Genomic DNA, 15,437 nt, shown 5'->3' with positions numbered 1-15,437 from the left:
GATGGAGATACATAATTATAACATGACCAAACAGCGAGTAGAGGGACTTACAGGCTGACCTTACAGCACAGGAGACTTCACTGACGGCGAGGACGCTTTACCTTGTGGGTTAAACCTGAGTCGTAAGGTTGTAGCCAAAAGGTAAGAGACACAGGTGCTAAGGCCAGGGGTGAGTCTGCTCAGAACGAGCAAGTCCCCTATCCCGGTGAGAACCAGGAAGGAGATCGGCCTTTTGCTGCTGAGTGACCTTAAATATCCTCTTTAGAAAGCTCTCTCTGAGGGACTTTTAAAGACAAACCCGCATGAGATAGCACAGCAGAGCTGAGTGGAGTCTGATGCTGAGCAGGTAAAGCACATGTGTAGTTCCTGGCCACAGAAGGGAGAGGGGAAGGGGGAGGAGACTTTCAAGATGCGATGTCCTAGCAACAGACATCCCCACTCAGCGTCCCCAAACTTCAAGGCAGAGCTGTGAGTCGAGGGAACTCCCCCGTCTCCCTCTCGCCTGCCCAGCCATTTCTTCTGCCACTCTGTGTTGTCCCAGCAGCCAGCCCCCGCCTCCCGTCTCAGGAAGCTCGGGTCTCCCTGGGAGCCGGGCTGCCCTTGGAGGAGGCCTCTGAGCTGCGTGCCCTGCAGCTCCACCAGCTTCAGGGGCTGCAGAAGAGGGGCTCTGCGCCCCCCGCCTGGCTCGCGCTAAGCCCGGCAGGAGGGAGCGTCTCGGCGGAGGAGTGAGGAGGACGGGAGGGAGAAGAGCGCCAGAGCCGCGGTCCCGGGCGCCCTGGTCGGCGGCGGAGGAACTGCAGCCACCAACAGGTTCGTAGACCGCGCTCGCTCTCCGCGTCGCCAGCCGAGCGGCCCGGGGAAGACCCCGGCCGAGGGCCCGCGCTGCCCGGAGCCCCGCGCGCCGCCGCTCCGGCCTCTCCCTCCGCAAGGCTTCCCCTGCTCCCATCAGCACCGCCCCGGGGACAGCTCCCGGCCTGGGCTGGGCTCCGCGAGCGCGCCTGGGCTCGCCCCGACGCCCTCGCCAGCCGCTGCAGCTCGGCCGCGACCCGCAGAGCGCGGCGCTGGGGCCTGGAGGCTCCCGGGGCGCAAGGCTGCCCTGCCGGGGACTCCCGCTCCTCCCCGAACGGCGGCGGCGGGCGAGCGCTGGACCCGGGCCTAGTCACCGCCGCGGCCCCAGCCCGGGTCTGCAGGCACCGAGGCCTGGCGGAGCGATGGCGGGGCTCAGCTAGCACACTGAACGAGGGTTGGGGGGACCGGCGCGGAAGGGTCTACGGCTCCGGCGGGGCGCGCTGGGCCTAGTCTGAACTGGGAGGAAGGAGCGCGCCGCCCTCCTTTCCTGCAGACGTCCACCCCACCTCCGGGCGGCGGGCTTGGGAGAGACCAACCCAGAAGCCTGCGCCTGCTGCCTGCGACCGCTGGCTCCGGCTGTGCCCGGAACATCCCTAGAAAGTGTGAGGCTGAGTTTTCCTCGGGGGGAGGAGAGGAAGGGGCTGAGAAACAACAGGGAGCAGGAAGGAGCCGGGAAGCTGCGGGCTCCCCTCCTGCCCAGGACTCCACCCCCACCTATAGAGAAACCCCAGCTTGCCGGGGAGGGAGGGACACAGAGGCCTTCAGGCAGCAGGTTGCAAACGCGGTTTTGCTCTGAGATTACAATTAGCCAAAAAAGAGGCTGGGTTTGAGAAGCTGGGAGGTTCCCAGACAGGGAAGCCAGCTCCTGGGCAGAAAACCAACCGTGGAAGAAAAAGGATCTCCTCTTGGGGAGTTGAAGCTGGGAGGGCCCTCGTATCACGTGACCCTCTAGTTTTTCTCAAAGACTCTTGCAGGCAGACAGGGCCTAGGGGGCAGAGATGTCCCCTAAAGTCACTTAGCAATCTGTAGCAGCAGTGAGCCTAGAACCCAATCTCCTCAGTGCCTGGAACCATACGGATCCAGAGGAGGAAGAACAGGAGGTGTTTATTCTGAACGCAGCTTCCGTTCTGTCACCTTGTGGCACACAGCTAGGGGTAAATAACCTCCTGAAACCGTGTTAACTATTCAAGAGGGGTTGATGGCATTAACGGTACACACTGGGTTAAGATCTAATGTCATAGCTACGAAATAGGTTTAGTGCTGTGCCTGGCACACCGATACTGAAAAATAAATAAATAAACTGGGTAGCTATCAACATTAATTACTCTTTCTGAAACTATGTTCTGGGGATACATTTGGGAGGATGGAGAAGCACCCCGAGGATGCCAGGGGCCAGCAGAGGAAGCGTAATGTAAAATGAAAACTGTGGTGTGATAAGCTCGGGCTAGTAAACAAGGCTGTGGGACTTCAGAGGCGGGAGTGTTGGATTCTGGGAGAAGGGGATCGAAGACAGATGGAGCTGTGAACAAAGCCGTAGAGGTGTGAAATCACAGCCACCAGGTTAATGTCACCATGCCAGAAGGTCCTCAGGGTGGGGACGGCGAAATGAGAACAGATAGGCTGAGGCCAGTCCCCAAAGTGCCTTTCAGGACGGACTGTTTCAAGCCTATTTTGAATAGAGGGAAAATAAAGGGCTAGGGATGTGGCTCAATTGTTAGGGCAGCAGCCTAGCACACAGCAAGTGCTGAGTTCGATCCCCAGCACTACTGTTGTAGGAAACAAATAAGAGTGCTGGGCTACATGTTATTATTATTTGCCCTATGATTAGCACGGCGGTATTATTTAACCCGCTATCACAAATAATAAGACACAGACGCCTGTTAGATTTTACAATTGCCTGTTTACCTTGGGCTGGCTGAGCAAATATTTCTACCTATGCCGTCTCAATAACCTCAAAACCCCCATCCAATGCCATCTGCCTTAGCCATTCTTGACTGGGCTACCTTCCACCCATAATCCTATACCGGTTTATATTTTTCATCTTGGTGTCTTCTCCATCCATGCCATCCTTGGAGTCCTTCCTCCTAGCCCACGTTGTTCCCTCTCCATGCTAACTCATCGTGGCATCCTCCTTCCTCCTCTCTTCCTGTCTGTCTGTTTCCGGTGCTTCTCTTGCATAAGTCTGGCATAGTGGCACACAATGGTGATCCCAGGTGGAGGCAGGAAGTTCAGAAGTTCAAGGTTCTTTGTGCCTACAAAGTGAATTCAAGGCCAGTCTGCACTACAGGAGACCCTGGAAAGGGAGGGAGCAGGGAAGAGGAGGGAGCAGCTTCAGTGGCTGGCCCATTTCATTTCCTCTACACCCATGCCCACTCTCAACACACACACACACACACACACACACACACACACACACACGCAGACTTAATTTTGGGAAAAGCCCAAGACATCATGTAAGAATTCTTGTCATTTTGTGCCGAGATCTTTCTAACGTCAGTAACCACTGATGTCACACGGATGCCGCGCCACCTCAGCTGTCATTAATCTTGGCCTTCCTACCCTCAGGGCGAAGTCTTGAGGACTAAGCCATGCTGGTGGCACACACATTAGAAGGAGCTACTTTGGGAGGAATGGGGTGACGACAAATTTTACCAAGCCAAAAAAGTACGATGATGGCAGCTTAACGGCTTCCACGACTGAGGCTATCAGCCAGTATCCAGAAAGAAAATCAAAAGAAAAACTGAGTCCTTTAAAGAAAAAGTGAGCTTTCCTTCCACGTGACCTTCATCATGAACTCACAGGATGGGAGGTGTGATCAATAAGTCACACTTTACCAAAACATGGACTTCGCTGGCGCTGAGAGCAGGGCCAGGATCCTTGAAATATCATCCATTGAGCTTTTCAGTTCACTATTTTGCTTAGAAGATATGGCCTTGGGGTCTCCTGGTACACACAGCAGTGTGCTATTTCCTTGCCCAACGACAGGGCAGAGAGTGTTTTCCTGGTTTCCAAGATGAAAGTTACCTGTGGCCATTGGTCTCTGAGACCTGACAAGCTTCCTTTCCACAGGCTTTAGAAGTGACCTGAATGTAGGTCCGTGGCACCGACCCTCCCACGTGGCTCCTTGATTCCTGTTAGCCCAGGGCTCTGAAGTTAGACACCCAGACTCCGCCTCTGCAGCTCTGCACAGTTTCTGTCAGTCCTGGTAGGATTACCCAGACAAACAGGAGCCTCTTTCTCCATCTGCCTTGAGTTTGGCCATCCCTCCCTCTGGGCTCCAGGCTGCAGCTCCTTTATATACTCAGTGAGTAGCGTTTGGCCCAGGCCCTGGCAGAACTCAGCATTTTGTGTCTCTCTAGAGCACAAAGTCTCTCCAGCAACTGATGAAATGTGGCAGCTGTGTTGAGTGGGAGGGCCCTGATTGGGCCTCAGTGCTCTGACTTAAGAGGTAGCATTTGGGGAGCCCCTGGCCTTCGAGATACTGTGAAAAATAATATTTCATAAGTCACCCCAAGTTAAAGACAAAAGAGGAAACAGGCAAGGAGTTCTTAGCTTCCCCAGTGTAAGGGAGCCAGCAGAAAGCAGCCAACGAATGTGCCCCACAACTGGGTGTAAGACTGCCCCAGGCAAAGCTAGTGACCTACAGTGAGTGCTCGCCTTGTGAGGTCAGCCTGAGCTAACAGGTCCAGATGTGTTGCCCTCCCTGGGCCTAGCTGGGTTGTTATGTAGACAGTTCTGACTGGCTCTTCCATGTCAGGCATGGCAGGTGCCGGTGGCCGGGAGAACCAGACACTTGTGACCCCTGCTTTCCAGGGGCTCACACACTCAGAGGAGACGCCGTCATTAACAAGATGCAAAGGCAAACGTGGTGCCACCTAGACAGACAGATACGGAAACAGTGACATGGAATCGAGGTCCAAATAACCGAGTCACACCCTATGTGGCGAAGAACCTTCCAAAAGAACAAAGGGCTGAATGTGAGCCTGGGCTGCTTTGGGGACTGGCAGGGATCCAGTGTGTCTGGAGTTAAGTGTGCAGAGAGGACTGGCCATGGGTGAGGGCGGGGAAGGGCAGGGCAGGACTAAACAGTGCAGAACCTTCCAAGCCATGGTCATGGGTGGCTTTTTATTCTTTTATTCAAAACACATAAAAATGATTTTTAACAAATGGGTTTGACTCTTAAATAAGCTCTTGGTGGCTGTGCGGGACGTGGATGGCCCAGGATACTGGGTTAAGAGCAGGAAGAGAGGAAGGTGCTCAGCACACAAACAGACCAGGATCGCACCACCCCACGGTGAGGCCCAGCATGGGCAGGGTCTCTGGAGCACAGGCCTAAGAAGGGTTTCCTCAAAACGGGCCTCTGGGAGCCTGTGGAGGCAGGCAGTGGGGTCAGGTTGTTATCCGGAAGGAGAGGGACAGAAGTGCTGCACAGGCAGGCAGAGACAAGCGTGGCAGAGAGGTGCACAGCCTGGGTCTGCCTAGCACAGCCCACAGCCCCCACAAACACACTTGGTGAATTCAGAGAAGTCATGGTCTCTGCAGCCTACACCGCCTCATTCTTAAAGTGGAGATGATGCATCCAAGTCCCTCCTTCCAGGGCATTCTGTAAGGAGCAAACAATGAGATGTTCGGAGAGTGCTGGCACTCAGGGAGTAAGCATGGGAACTGGAGGATGGCTCCATCAGAAGGTGCTCGCTGCACAAGCGTGAGGGTTCAGATCCCCAGTCCAGCCTAAGAAGCTGGGGTGGTTGTGTGCGCCTGGAATCCTAGTGTGGGGAGGTAAAGACTGGAGGTTTTACAGGGCTTTCCATCCAGATAACCTAACTAAGTTGCTGAGAGACCTTGTCTCAAAAAATAATAATAATAATAAGGTAGAAAAGCAACTGAGGAAGGCACCTGCACATGTGCGCACGCGCGCGCGCACACACACACACACACACACACACTGAGGGGGGTGCATATGCACAAACACAATCACATGTGCCACATGCAGAGAATAACTAAAAACAAAAAAGAGAGCAGTGTGTATGCTGCTACATAAAGGGGGCAAAAGAGAGTGGGGGAGCAGGATGCCTGTGCTGAGTAAGACCAGCTGGAGCCCCAAGCAGGCGCTGCCATGTGCCATCCTAAGTGAGGGCCGGCAGAACACGCCAGGTGGGAGTCTAGCCGCCGAGAGCGACAGGGCCCCGAGGCCCAGAAAGGGAAGGGAATTTACCCACACTCACACAGCCCGATTCCAGCAGGACTCTGCCATCTGTCTCCCCCGTGTCTGTAGGATGACAACGGCAGGTCATATTTTGTTCCTCCGTGACATTGTCATAGCCTATAAGAACTCCTAGTGCCTTCTCGGTAAATATTTACATAATACATCGCTGAGTCAGCGACCAAGTGGGACAGGAAACGTCAGAAACTTCGAATCCCTGAGAAGACAAAGCATGTAAGGCAATGAGGAAAGCACTCCCCATAAAACAGATCAAATGGCTGACGACATTGGTGTTGAGCCCCTTCAAACCCCAGGTTCTCTTGTGATGACAGACACCAGTGTGTGCACTTCCTTAGATGCCCCTCAATCCGAAACAAGCATCCTTCATAGTGTCCAGAAGTTAATCTTGGTAACACGTCCACAGGATGAAAACTGTTGCCTGGACCTTCAGTGTGGTAATTGCCAATGCAGAGAAAATGCACTTCTCCATTTGCAGGAGGCAGGCCTTTGTGCTCCACAAAGCCGCAGCCATTAGAATTCCTGGGGCTGACTGGTTGGAAAGCTGTGACAGCCGGGCAAGCAGGCAGGGTCTCTCCGTTCAAGCAGCAGATGGCTGCAGGAGCCCAGAGCCAGCTCTCGTTGCTGAACGCCCACTCAGAGCAGGGTACAGGGCCAGGCACCTCTCCAGCAGCAGAGAAGCCCATCCCAGCTCCTCCCAGCTGGGCCATGTGGCCAGCCTCATTCTTTCTCAGCTTCAATGTCATAATGCATAAAGTTGAGAGTGGCTGGGGGGACCCCTGAAGTCATTCTGACTTTGGCAGGCTCTGTACCAGGGTATCCTCAATGCTGTCAATAACCTCAGATAGAAAGTGGGAGCATCCTGTTTCCAAAATGTGCAAAAGCAAAGCCAGAAGTGTCTCCTTGGGCCAGGACAAGGGCCTGACCTCCACAGAGCTTAAGTCTAGTGGGGAGAAAGAAAATGGACACATATGATCATTTCACCAGGTTTCATAATCTAAGAGTGAGTGTGTAACAGAGAGTGGGTCTGTTTAACAAAGCATCTGGCAAAAATCCAGGAAGAGGTAGTGAAGATAACAACTCAAAAAAAAAAAAAAAAAAGGGCTGGCCATGGGACAAGCAAGCAGAAGAAACAGAAAGGGCAGATGTCCTGAGTCATGGGAAACCCAGCAAGGTTGCAGAATGATGGAGTGAACAGAGGGGGATGTGGTGGACAGTGTGGGCAGAAGGTGGTGGGAGCCTTCAGAGGCTGGTATTGCCAAGGTCTGCACTGTGTGATCGCTAGGGTGCCACTGGGAACGGCTGAGTAGCTGGTGGGGCTGGGCAGGCAGCAGAGGCTAGGGTCTGCCACAGAGAATCTCTTGAGGTCTTTTGGAGAATCTCTCCAGGATGGGTCTTCCACAGCCTCTCACCTGTCACTACTCTACTCACGTGGGGAGCCTGAGACCCTTCTTTCCCAGTGCCACCCTTCCTCCAGCACAAATCTTGCTTCCTGCTTCTCCCATCTCAATCCTCTGAGTCTCTGCCCACAACCTGGGCAAGACAATTCCAAGCTCCCACCTTCTCCCTGCACTTAAATCCTATCCCCATCACCCCAGGGGCACAAATCTGAGGCCATCAACGGTTCTATCCCTGGCTGCTCTGAAGCCCCTCACAAGTGGGCCCTGCTGATCCTGCCCCAAGCCAAGCCACATGCTTCCAGGTTCCCTCACTGGATCACAGTCCCTCCATGATTTTGCAGATGGTGTTCCTTCCACTCTTGGTCTCTCTAAGTGTCAGCCCCCAGCTTGTCTTCTCGAGGAAGCCACCGCTGCTCCTGGAAGGGTAACCCTCGACAAGCCTGCACCAGAGCGGGACCCGAACTGTATCCAGTCGGCTACTGTCCTGGCAGCTGTCCTCAGCTCCTTTCTTCTAGAGTAGGGCAGGAAACCTGGCTTCAGCTATGGGTCAAGTCCTTATTGAGCCTCCTTGCCACCCTCTGTAGAAGGAAGCTACGATACTGGGCTGGCCTGAGAGTGAGATGTTGAAGATGGGGCTGAAACTGAGCCCTCCCCCGTGTGGTTAGAGTAGCTAGCTTGTGGAAGGGTCTACAGTCAAGCTGAGAGTCGATGCTTTTGAAGCCCACAAGCCCTGAGATGTAAATTACCCTGACCCGATCTCCGCCTACTCTCCCATTCACTCAGGAGTTGACTAAGCGCCTGCTATGTGCCAGTACCTACTATGTGCCAACACCTGAAAGTACTAGCCGCTTGGGAGTCAGGAGGTTGACACCAAGCAGCTATCTGTACATTTTTACCTATGCATTGTTCTTTGTTGCCTTCTTAAAGGTCAGATACTTGACCCCACACCCAGGTGGCCCAGCCCAAAGACACACTATCGCCATTTGCACTTGGATGCTGTTCCTGGACAGAATGCAATCCCTTCACCCCTCTGTCTCCCCAAACACACACGCACACACACAGCTCCAACTCCCCGCCACAGCCAAAGAAAGCAGTGACTTGGCCACGGTTGCAGTTGCTGGTTCCCCCTGAGTAGGGATCGTACCCATCCCTTTTGCTGCTGTACCACAGAACAGGGCCTGGCATCCTCACTCAGCCACTCGGTTGCCCATTCACTCGCTCATCAGACACATGCCAAATCCTGCTCAGTCCTGGGCTCTGGGGAGCAGCCTGAGGTAGGGTCAGAGGCTGGAGCTGCGTGTGGTGGTGAAGGTAAGCCACACAGGATTCAGGGTTAGATGAACACGTTATCCGAAGTGGAGCTGAGCACTCCAGGGCTCCCTGCTCCACCACGCAGGGCCTGTGTGAGCCAGGCATCCTTCTGAACCTCAGACCCCACTTTAGTAAATGACAGCTGCACCTGCTCCTGCAGCACTGGAAGTAGGACCGTTATTGGGAAGGAGAGGGGGAGTCTGGGAGGAAGTGGGCAAGCAGATCTCACTGCCCCTCCACACCCACACCCGCTGCTCAGCCAAGAAGAGCCCCGACAGGCCCTGAGATCACCACCTGGGAGGGACAGTGAGAGGGCCATGTTGGGATGCCAGCTCTGCCTTCCCCTATGTGAACTTGACCACCATGTTGGCTGCCCTCTCTGTGCTCAATTAAATGGGACCTCTGTAATCCTCGGTGTGTAGACAGCTCCACCAGACCATGGGAGCCGGCTCAGTCAACAAACACCGGCGGGCTACAGACATGGCCAGACCCTGTGCAAGGTCTGGAAACAGACACAGATGAGCCAGATCTGGCCTCTTAAGGCATGATTGGCACCCCAGGACCAAAGCGAGGGAAGCAACTAGGATTTGAGAGGCTCTTGTCTCCTATGTGCCTTCACAGCCAGGGTCCAGCTTACATGCAGGAAAGGGGCACCATTAAAGCCCATTACACAGAGGAGGAGGCAGCGTCTCGGGGAGACTCAGCGGATACCCCCAAGGCCAGAGCTGGAAACCAGACATGACTGACAATGAAACATGTGTGTTGTCACCAATCAGACAGCCCAGGGGCACCATCCAAGTGCTCCCTGAGCCAGCAAGCAAGATGGGCAACTGTTAAGTGGAATAGCACGGCCAGTTGTTGTCTCTGATGCCAGACAGAGCCCCACCCCACCCAGCCCTTTGCTAGAACAGGAAAAGCATCAGTGACCTTGGCTGGAGATGGTAGTGAGTGAGGACACCGGGCCTCATGTTCACTTAGGAAGCCCAAACCCTGGCTACACTCTCAGCTCCAAATCCCCTCCTTCCCTAGGAGGTTAAGCAGCCCTGACATGCTACTTACCATGCTTGCTGCCTAGGCCCCTACATCCCTGTTTATCTAGGGAGCACAGGTGAGGGCTCTGCCCACAGTCACAGCCATGGGTGGTTTTGGGGGAGTCTCTTGCCTGGGACTGAGAGAAAGGAGGTTCCTCGTTTATCTCGAGTGAAATGAGTGGAGTAAGGAGGTTCAGGCTTCATCTTTGGTACATTATCTTATCCAGCACTCCCTCTGAAAGGCCGAGGTGGGCATTCCTGTCCCTGGTTCAGATAAGAACACTGAAGCTCAGAGACTAGCCCAGGGCACAGGACTGGCAGGTGGCTAAGGCTGCGTTCCAATCTCCTCTCCCTGTCTGTGGTCCAGGAGCCTGTGCACACAGGGCAACTTGGTCTGTATCTGACAGATGAATAAGGAAGCTGATGAATCATGTGTGATGAGATGAAGGGCAGGGCTGAGGCAGGACCTGGCTCTCCCGTCACCCACCAACTTTTTGTTCTTTCTGCTGAATCACAGCACCCCTCCTCTGCTCCCGCCCCACCCTGTATGTCAGTAATGGTGTCCATTGCCTCTTTCTGCAAAGACAGAGGACCATGGACTGAGCAATCAACAGCCCTCCTGCAGGTTAGCAGGCCAAGCATAACCTCCCCCACCCCACACCCTTCCATCCACATCCTCTCTTCCCCACCACCCACTGCCAGTAATCTAATGTGCGTAGTTGTAAACTCGTTTCTTTAAATAAACAGCCTTGAGTTTCATAGCAAATAGTCTTTTAAGAGGAGGAACGGCTCCAGGCCACCTCATATTTAGCATACAGTGATCCACATATTTGCACAGAAAGAGTGTGTGTGGATACAGGGATCGCTTGAGCACTATAGATACCATGGCTCATCCAGATGGGAGCTATTTATGATGCTGAGTCATTCACAGACAACGCCACTGAGGAATCCCAGGCTCTGAGCCCCAGCACCACAGCCTCGTGGCTCTCTGCCTCACTGTCAGGGGGTGGGAGGAAGAGGGAAAGGAGAGAAGAAAACCCATCACAGAATAGTGACAGAGGGGGCACTATGGTTATGAGACACAGAAACTTTCCCATTAGAGTTTCTTGTTTCAAGACAGAGCATTCCACCTTCCCAGGCCACCAGAGCCAACACTGTATAGGAAAGGAATTAATGCTGAGACTGAGGAGGGTAAGGGACCTGCCCAGTGTCCCACAGAGAGTCAGTGACAGACCTGATACCCCCTCCAGCCTGCTGACCACAGCAGGTCTTTCGCTCCCTGGCCACCTTCTGTGGCTCCCCTGAGGAGCATCCTATCCCTGCAGGATCACTCAGCACTGTTTTCCTTGGACCCTCTAAGAGCCAGCAGAATCTCCCTCACTTGGGCTATGCCATGTTTGGATCAGGACTCGCACACCCTGTGTGCTCATAGACTGAGCTTTAGTCCAACCTAACTCAATAGCAATTCCTGTAGAACCCTGGTTCTCCATTTGAAGAAGCGCCATTATCTCCACCCTCTTTCTTGTCTCTGAGCCAGTTCTCTATCCATATAAAAATAGGCTCCCTCCTACTTGCCACCCACTTCTGCCCAATTCTATAATGAATCAATTTTATTAATAGGCTTTGGGGATAAAAACTTAACAAAGGCTTTTTGTGAAAGTCACCGTTTATCTCCCTACGTTAGTTCACTTCCCAAAGAATTCTAATAAACTAGTCTGGTGGGATTCGGCCCTTCCATAAAACATCCATTAATCGCCTCTTTCCCTCTTTAAGCACTGGTGACTACAGTCTATTTGGCTCTTCTAACAGATAGAAGAGAGAGCACACAGAGCATGGCTTTGGCGGCAGGGCTGGCCACTTAAACAGCTCTAGATTTATATTGACTACCCAGAGTCCTGGACAATTTAATTGTCACAGGGAATTAAATGAGATAATGTCTGCATAGAACTGAACACATCTGTGCCCACTGCTTACGAGTAGATAAACAACTGACTGAATGATGGTGGAATGGCTCAGGACCCTTATGCAGCAGACCCTAAAAGGGCAGGGGCCGGTGAGCTTTGCCAGCTGAGGTGCTTGGTTCTTACTCCGGGAGGTAGTTTGAGAGGGGCAAGTCCCTGTGACAGAACACCTGCCAGCCACTTCAGGAGGGGCAGATGATGTTGGCTCCTGGTTATGATTCTGGTTCCCCATGGTAGAGACAGTGTAGGGGTAGGACTACCCCACCTGAAGCAGCAGGCGTGTAAGGTAACAGCTGTTCATATGACGAATACTGGGAGTTAGAGGGGGCCTGAGGCACACACAGGGGCCTTCTGCCAGGCAGGCGTCACCCCCTGGGCTCTATAACCAGGCACCAGCATTAAATCCACTAGAGCAAACCTTAGGAAGAAGGCCAAGAGTGTCGAATCCCCTCTGCAGCTCTTCATGCACAGGAAATGCGGGGATGGGAATCTTGATTCAAAACAAAAACCACTCCTGGAGAGTCAAGACTGTCTCGTTCATTTCTGGGCTCTCTCATTCCCTGATGGACAAACAGAGGTTCACAGCAGGTATGCCCCAGCTGGAGTTGACTGACTCGGTTTGATTTGAGCAGTTATTTGACTGACTTGTGTGGTTTTTAACTTAGTAATGTACATGGTCCACTCAGGCAAAACTTTCTGAAACTTGAACTTAGCTGAGACCTGGCCTTATGGCACAAGGAAGACCCCCTCCCACCAAAGATGGTGCTCTAAGGATATTCCAGGGAACTTCAGAGAGGGCCAAGGCCAGATTCAAGACGGGGGCAAGGAGGGTAGTAGTGTTGGTATAGCCAAGGGTCCAGAGAGGTAGAATATCATAGAACTATTTACAAATTACTGGAATTCTGTCCGAAGCTTGCAATATTTTTAAGCCAACAGGCTCCTCTCTTTCTAGGCAAAGAGAAGCCCTTTAGAAGCTCTCACTTTATAGGGATCACCTCTAAGTTAAGTTAGGGGATCCAACAAACTCAGCAATGAGAAGGGAAAGCAGGCTGAGGTCAGGAGCCAGGCAGTTGCTGGGATAAACTTACAAACAAGCCCTCACTGGGATGAGGATGTGGGGTGTGACTCTGACTCCAGCTTCAGTCACACACTGCTGAAAGGAACAATGTCATAGGACCCTGTGGGGACGGGCTAAGGCCTTCGGCATGGCAGTGTGGAGGGCAGCCAGCATCCCCGGGGCTCTTTACCTGACTAGCTCAGTTACTACCCAGAATATAACCAGGGCCCTGAGAAAGACAAGGACCTGGGGAATGAATGAGCTTTGGGTGAGCAGGGGACACTCACCACTGTACCCTGGACATGCCTGTGTCTGTCACACCACACACTGTGTCTGTCTACCACACCGGTGAAACCCCATAAGAGGATTGACCTTCCAGTTTTCCCTGTCCTGCTTGTGCCCTCTAAAACACCAGGTACAGTTATATCAGCGGGTGATGGATGAACAATGAAGTCAGGGCAAGGCTTAGAAAGCCAGAGGAATATTTCAAGGTGGCAGGATGAAGTGTCAAAGTGACCAAAGTCCAAAAGCAGAGAGGCCCAACCAGGAAGGACAGGACAGACCCTCAGGAGTCTACAGAGAAAGAGGAACTAAATAGAACCAAGGGACAGTAACAGACTGTGGGTTTGAAATGACACCCTTTATGTGTCACAGGGTTCGGAGAAAGGCCCTCATGCGATATTAACAGGATGACAACCTTAGCAGAAAGAAAGCCCCTAAAAGAAGCCCTGGGTTCCCGGCCCCATTTTAATCACAAAGCTCTGAGTTTAATTTTTTTTAAAGTCTTTGGACTCAAAAATACATAGACTTAAAAATCACTGGCATTGAAAAGGCTCACACACCCATAGATAGATGGCTGGGTTCAAGTCCATCCCCCCTCCGCCCCCCAGAAGGACGCTTCGGAGCCTCCCTATTCCTGCCTGTAGAGCATCCTCCCAGGAGTGTGTCTGCCTTAGCTGGGGTGCTGCTGAATCTCCCAGAGGCCGTCTCGCAGAAGACTAATGCCTCGCAAGATGACTTTAGGTGGTATTCAGAAGCGCGGTTTTTATTTTAACAGCTCACAGCGAGGCATGTTAGAAATATGAAAGCCATGTATCAAACTCTGATTTATGGAAATAATATAGCATTTTCGGTGAGGATAAAATTGTGCATTTTAAAAATGGCAAATCAGGGCAAATGAATTGTATGTGTAGGGCACAAATCATGGATGGAGGACGTGAATAAAACTGAGGGGGGAATTTGAAATGATCCATGTAAAACGGCAATCACATTGTCACTTAGGAGGGAGTCGAAATTTGGAGTTCTGGTTTCCTTCTCTTCCCTCTCGTGTTCTTATGTGCACAGACCTGGAGCCAAGCCCATCCACTGAGGCAGAGCAGGTGCCCATCCTAGACTAAAGGAAGAATGGTATTGGGGGTGGGGGGGAGCCAGTTGTGGTGACACGAGTGGCATGAGCGTGAGGGCGGCCGAGGCTACGTCTTCAGGGCCAGTGAGATGGCTCTGAGGGAAGATGTTCATCTCTGTGCTCAACCAACCTGAGCTCAGTCTCCAAAACCTACACGGTAGCAAGAGACAGCCACCTCCCGAAGGCTGTCCCTATGACCTCGACAGGCGTGCACAAACAAACAAATAAGCGCAACTCTTTAAAACATACACAGTGCCTGAGGAGCCACACCGAAGCTGTCCTCCGGCACACGCATGTGTGTGTGTCCTCACACACACACACACCAGCACTTGGGGCCTTACATTGTGATCTAAGCTATCACTACGCCGTGTGAGCCTGTCTCTAGCAGAGCCTGACAGTGGCAGGGAGCCCAGGTCTTAGTCAGCCACCCATTAAAAAGAGGAACACAGTGCTCCACCACGTACTATGTGCTAGGCTAAGCTGGGCATTCCATAAAGAAGGTGTTTAGATGTGTTTCTCCTTACAACGCACTCAGCTTAGAATAAGTTTATCAGGATATGACCCCATTGTAAATCCAGAAGGGTCTATACCAGATTCTTGCTTACAGCAGCGTGCATGTCCCCTCTTTAAAAGCATATATACTAAGGATGAGATGGTGAGACGCTTCCTCTTGTGACCGACAAACTGTGGAGCGCTACAAGCGAAATATTCAGGAGCCAATAAGATCAAGAGAGCCCTTGACTAAAGAAGCACTAGCACAGCAGGAACATGGTGGGGGACCCTTAGCTCAGAGCTCACGCTAGCCCATGCACAAGGATGCCTCTTACGCCACACCACCAGCCTTGTGGGGCATCTCCTGGAGAGAGTAATGCAGACTCCTGAGAAGGAGGAAATTGCTGGGGAAGTGACCTAGAGTCTCCTGATTGAGCCGGAGGTCTAAGTACCAGGACAACAGCTTGGCCAAAAGACAGGACCTGGGCCATGGCTAGAGGTTCAAGCTGGAACAGAGCTCAGGCCTCTGGTATCTAGCAAGGCTGATCTTAAAAAGAATGATGGGGAGGCTTCCCCAGAAGAGATCTGAGGGTCAGGAAGAGGTAGCCTGGGCCAGTTTAGCATCTGAAAAACCGGGTGTGAACCCAAACTGCTCACATCGGCCCTCAAAGGGTCATGTGTTTCCTCAGCCATGTTGGTAATAAGCATCA

At 52.7% G+C, this 15,437-nt stretch overlaps 1 protein-coding gene across 1 annotated transcript in view; it reads left to right on the top strand.

Annotated features, from left to right (window-relative positions):
- Window positions 1-424: 424 nt before the first annotated feature.
- Window positions 425-15,437, top strand: part of Cplx2 (complexin 2) — a 70,323-nt gene continuing 55,310 nt past the window's right edge. Inside the window, exon 1 of the mRNA XM_055595836.1 lies at window positions 425-810. The gene's annotated coding sequence lies outside the window, so the exon portion shown is untranslated. The remainder of the gene's footprint in view (window positions 811-15,437) is intronic.

The sequence above is a fragment of the Psammomys obesus genome, unplaced genomic scaffold (assembly GCF_907164565.1).
Source record: "Psammomys obesus unplaced genomic scaffold, mPsaObe1.curated_primary_1811, whole genome shotgun sequence".
NCBI lineage: Eukaryota > Metazoa > Chordata > Mammalia > Rodentia > Muridae > Psammomys > Psammomys obesus.
This window is presented reverse-complemented; position numbering and strand designations above follow the sequence as displayed.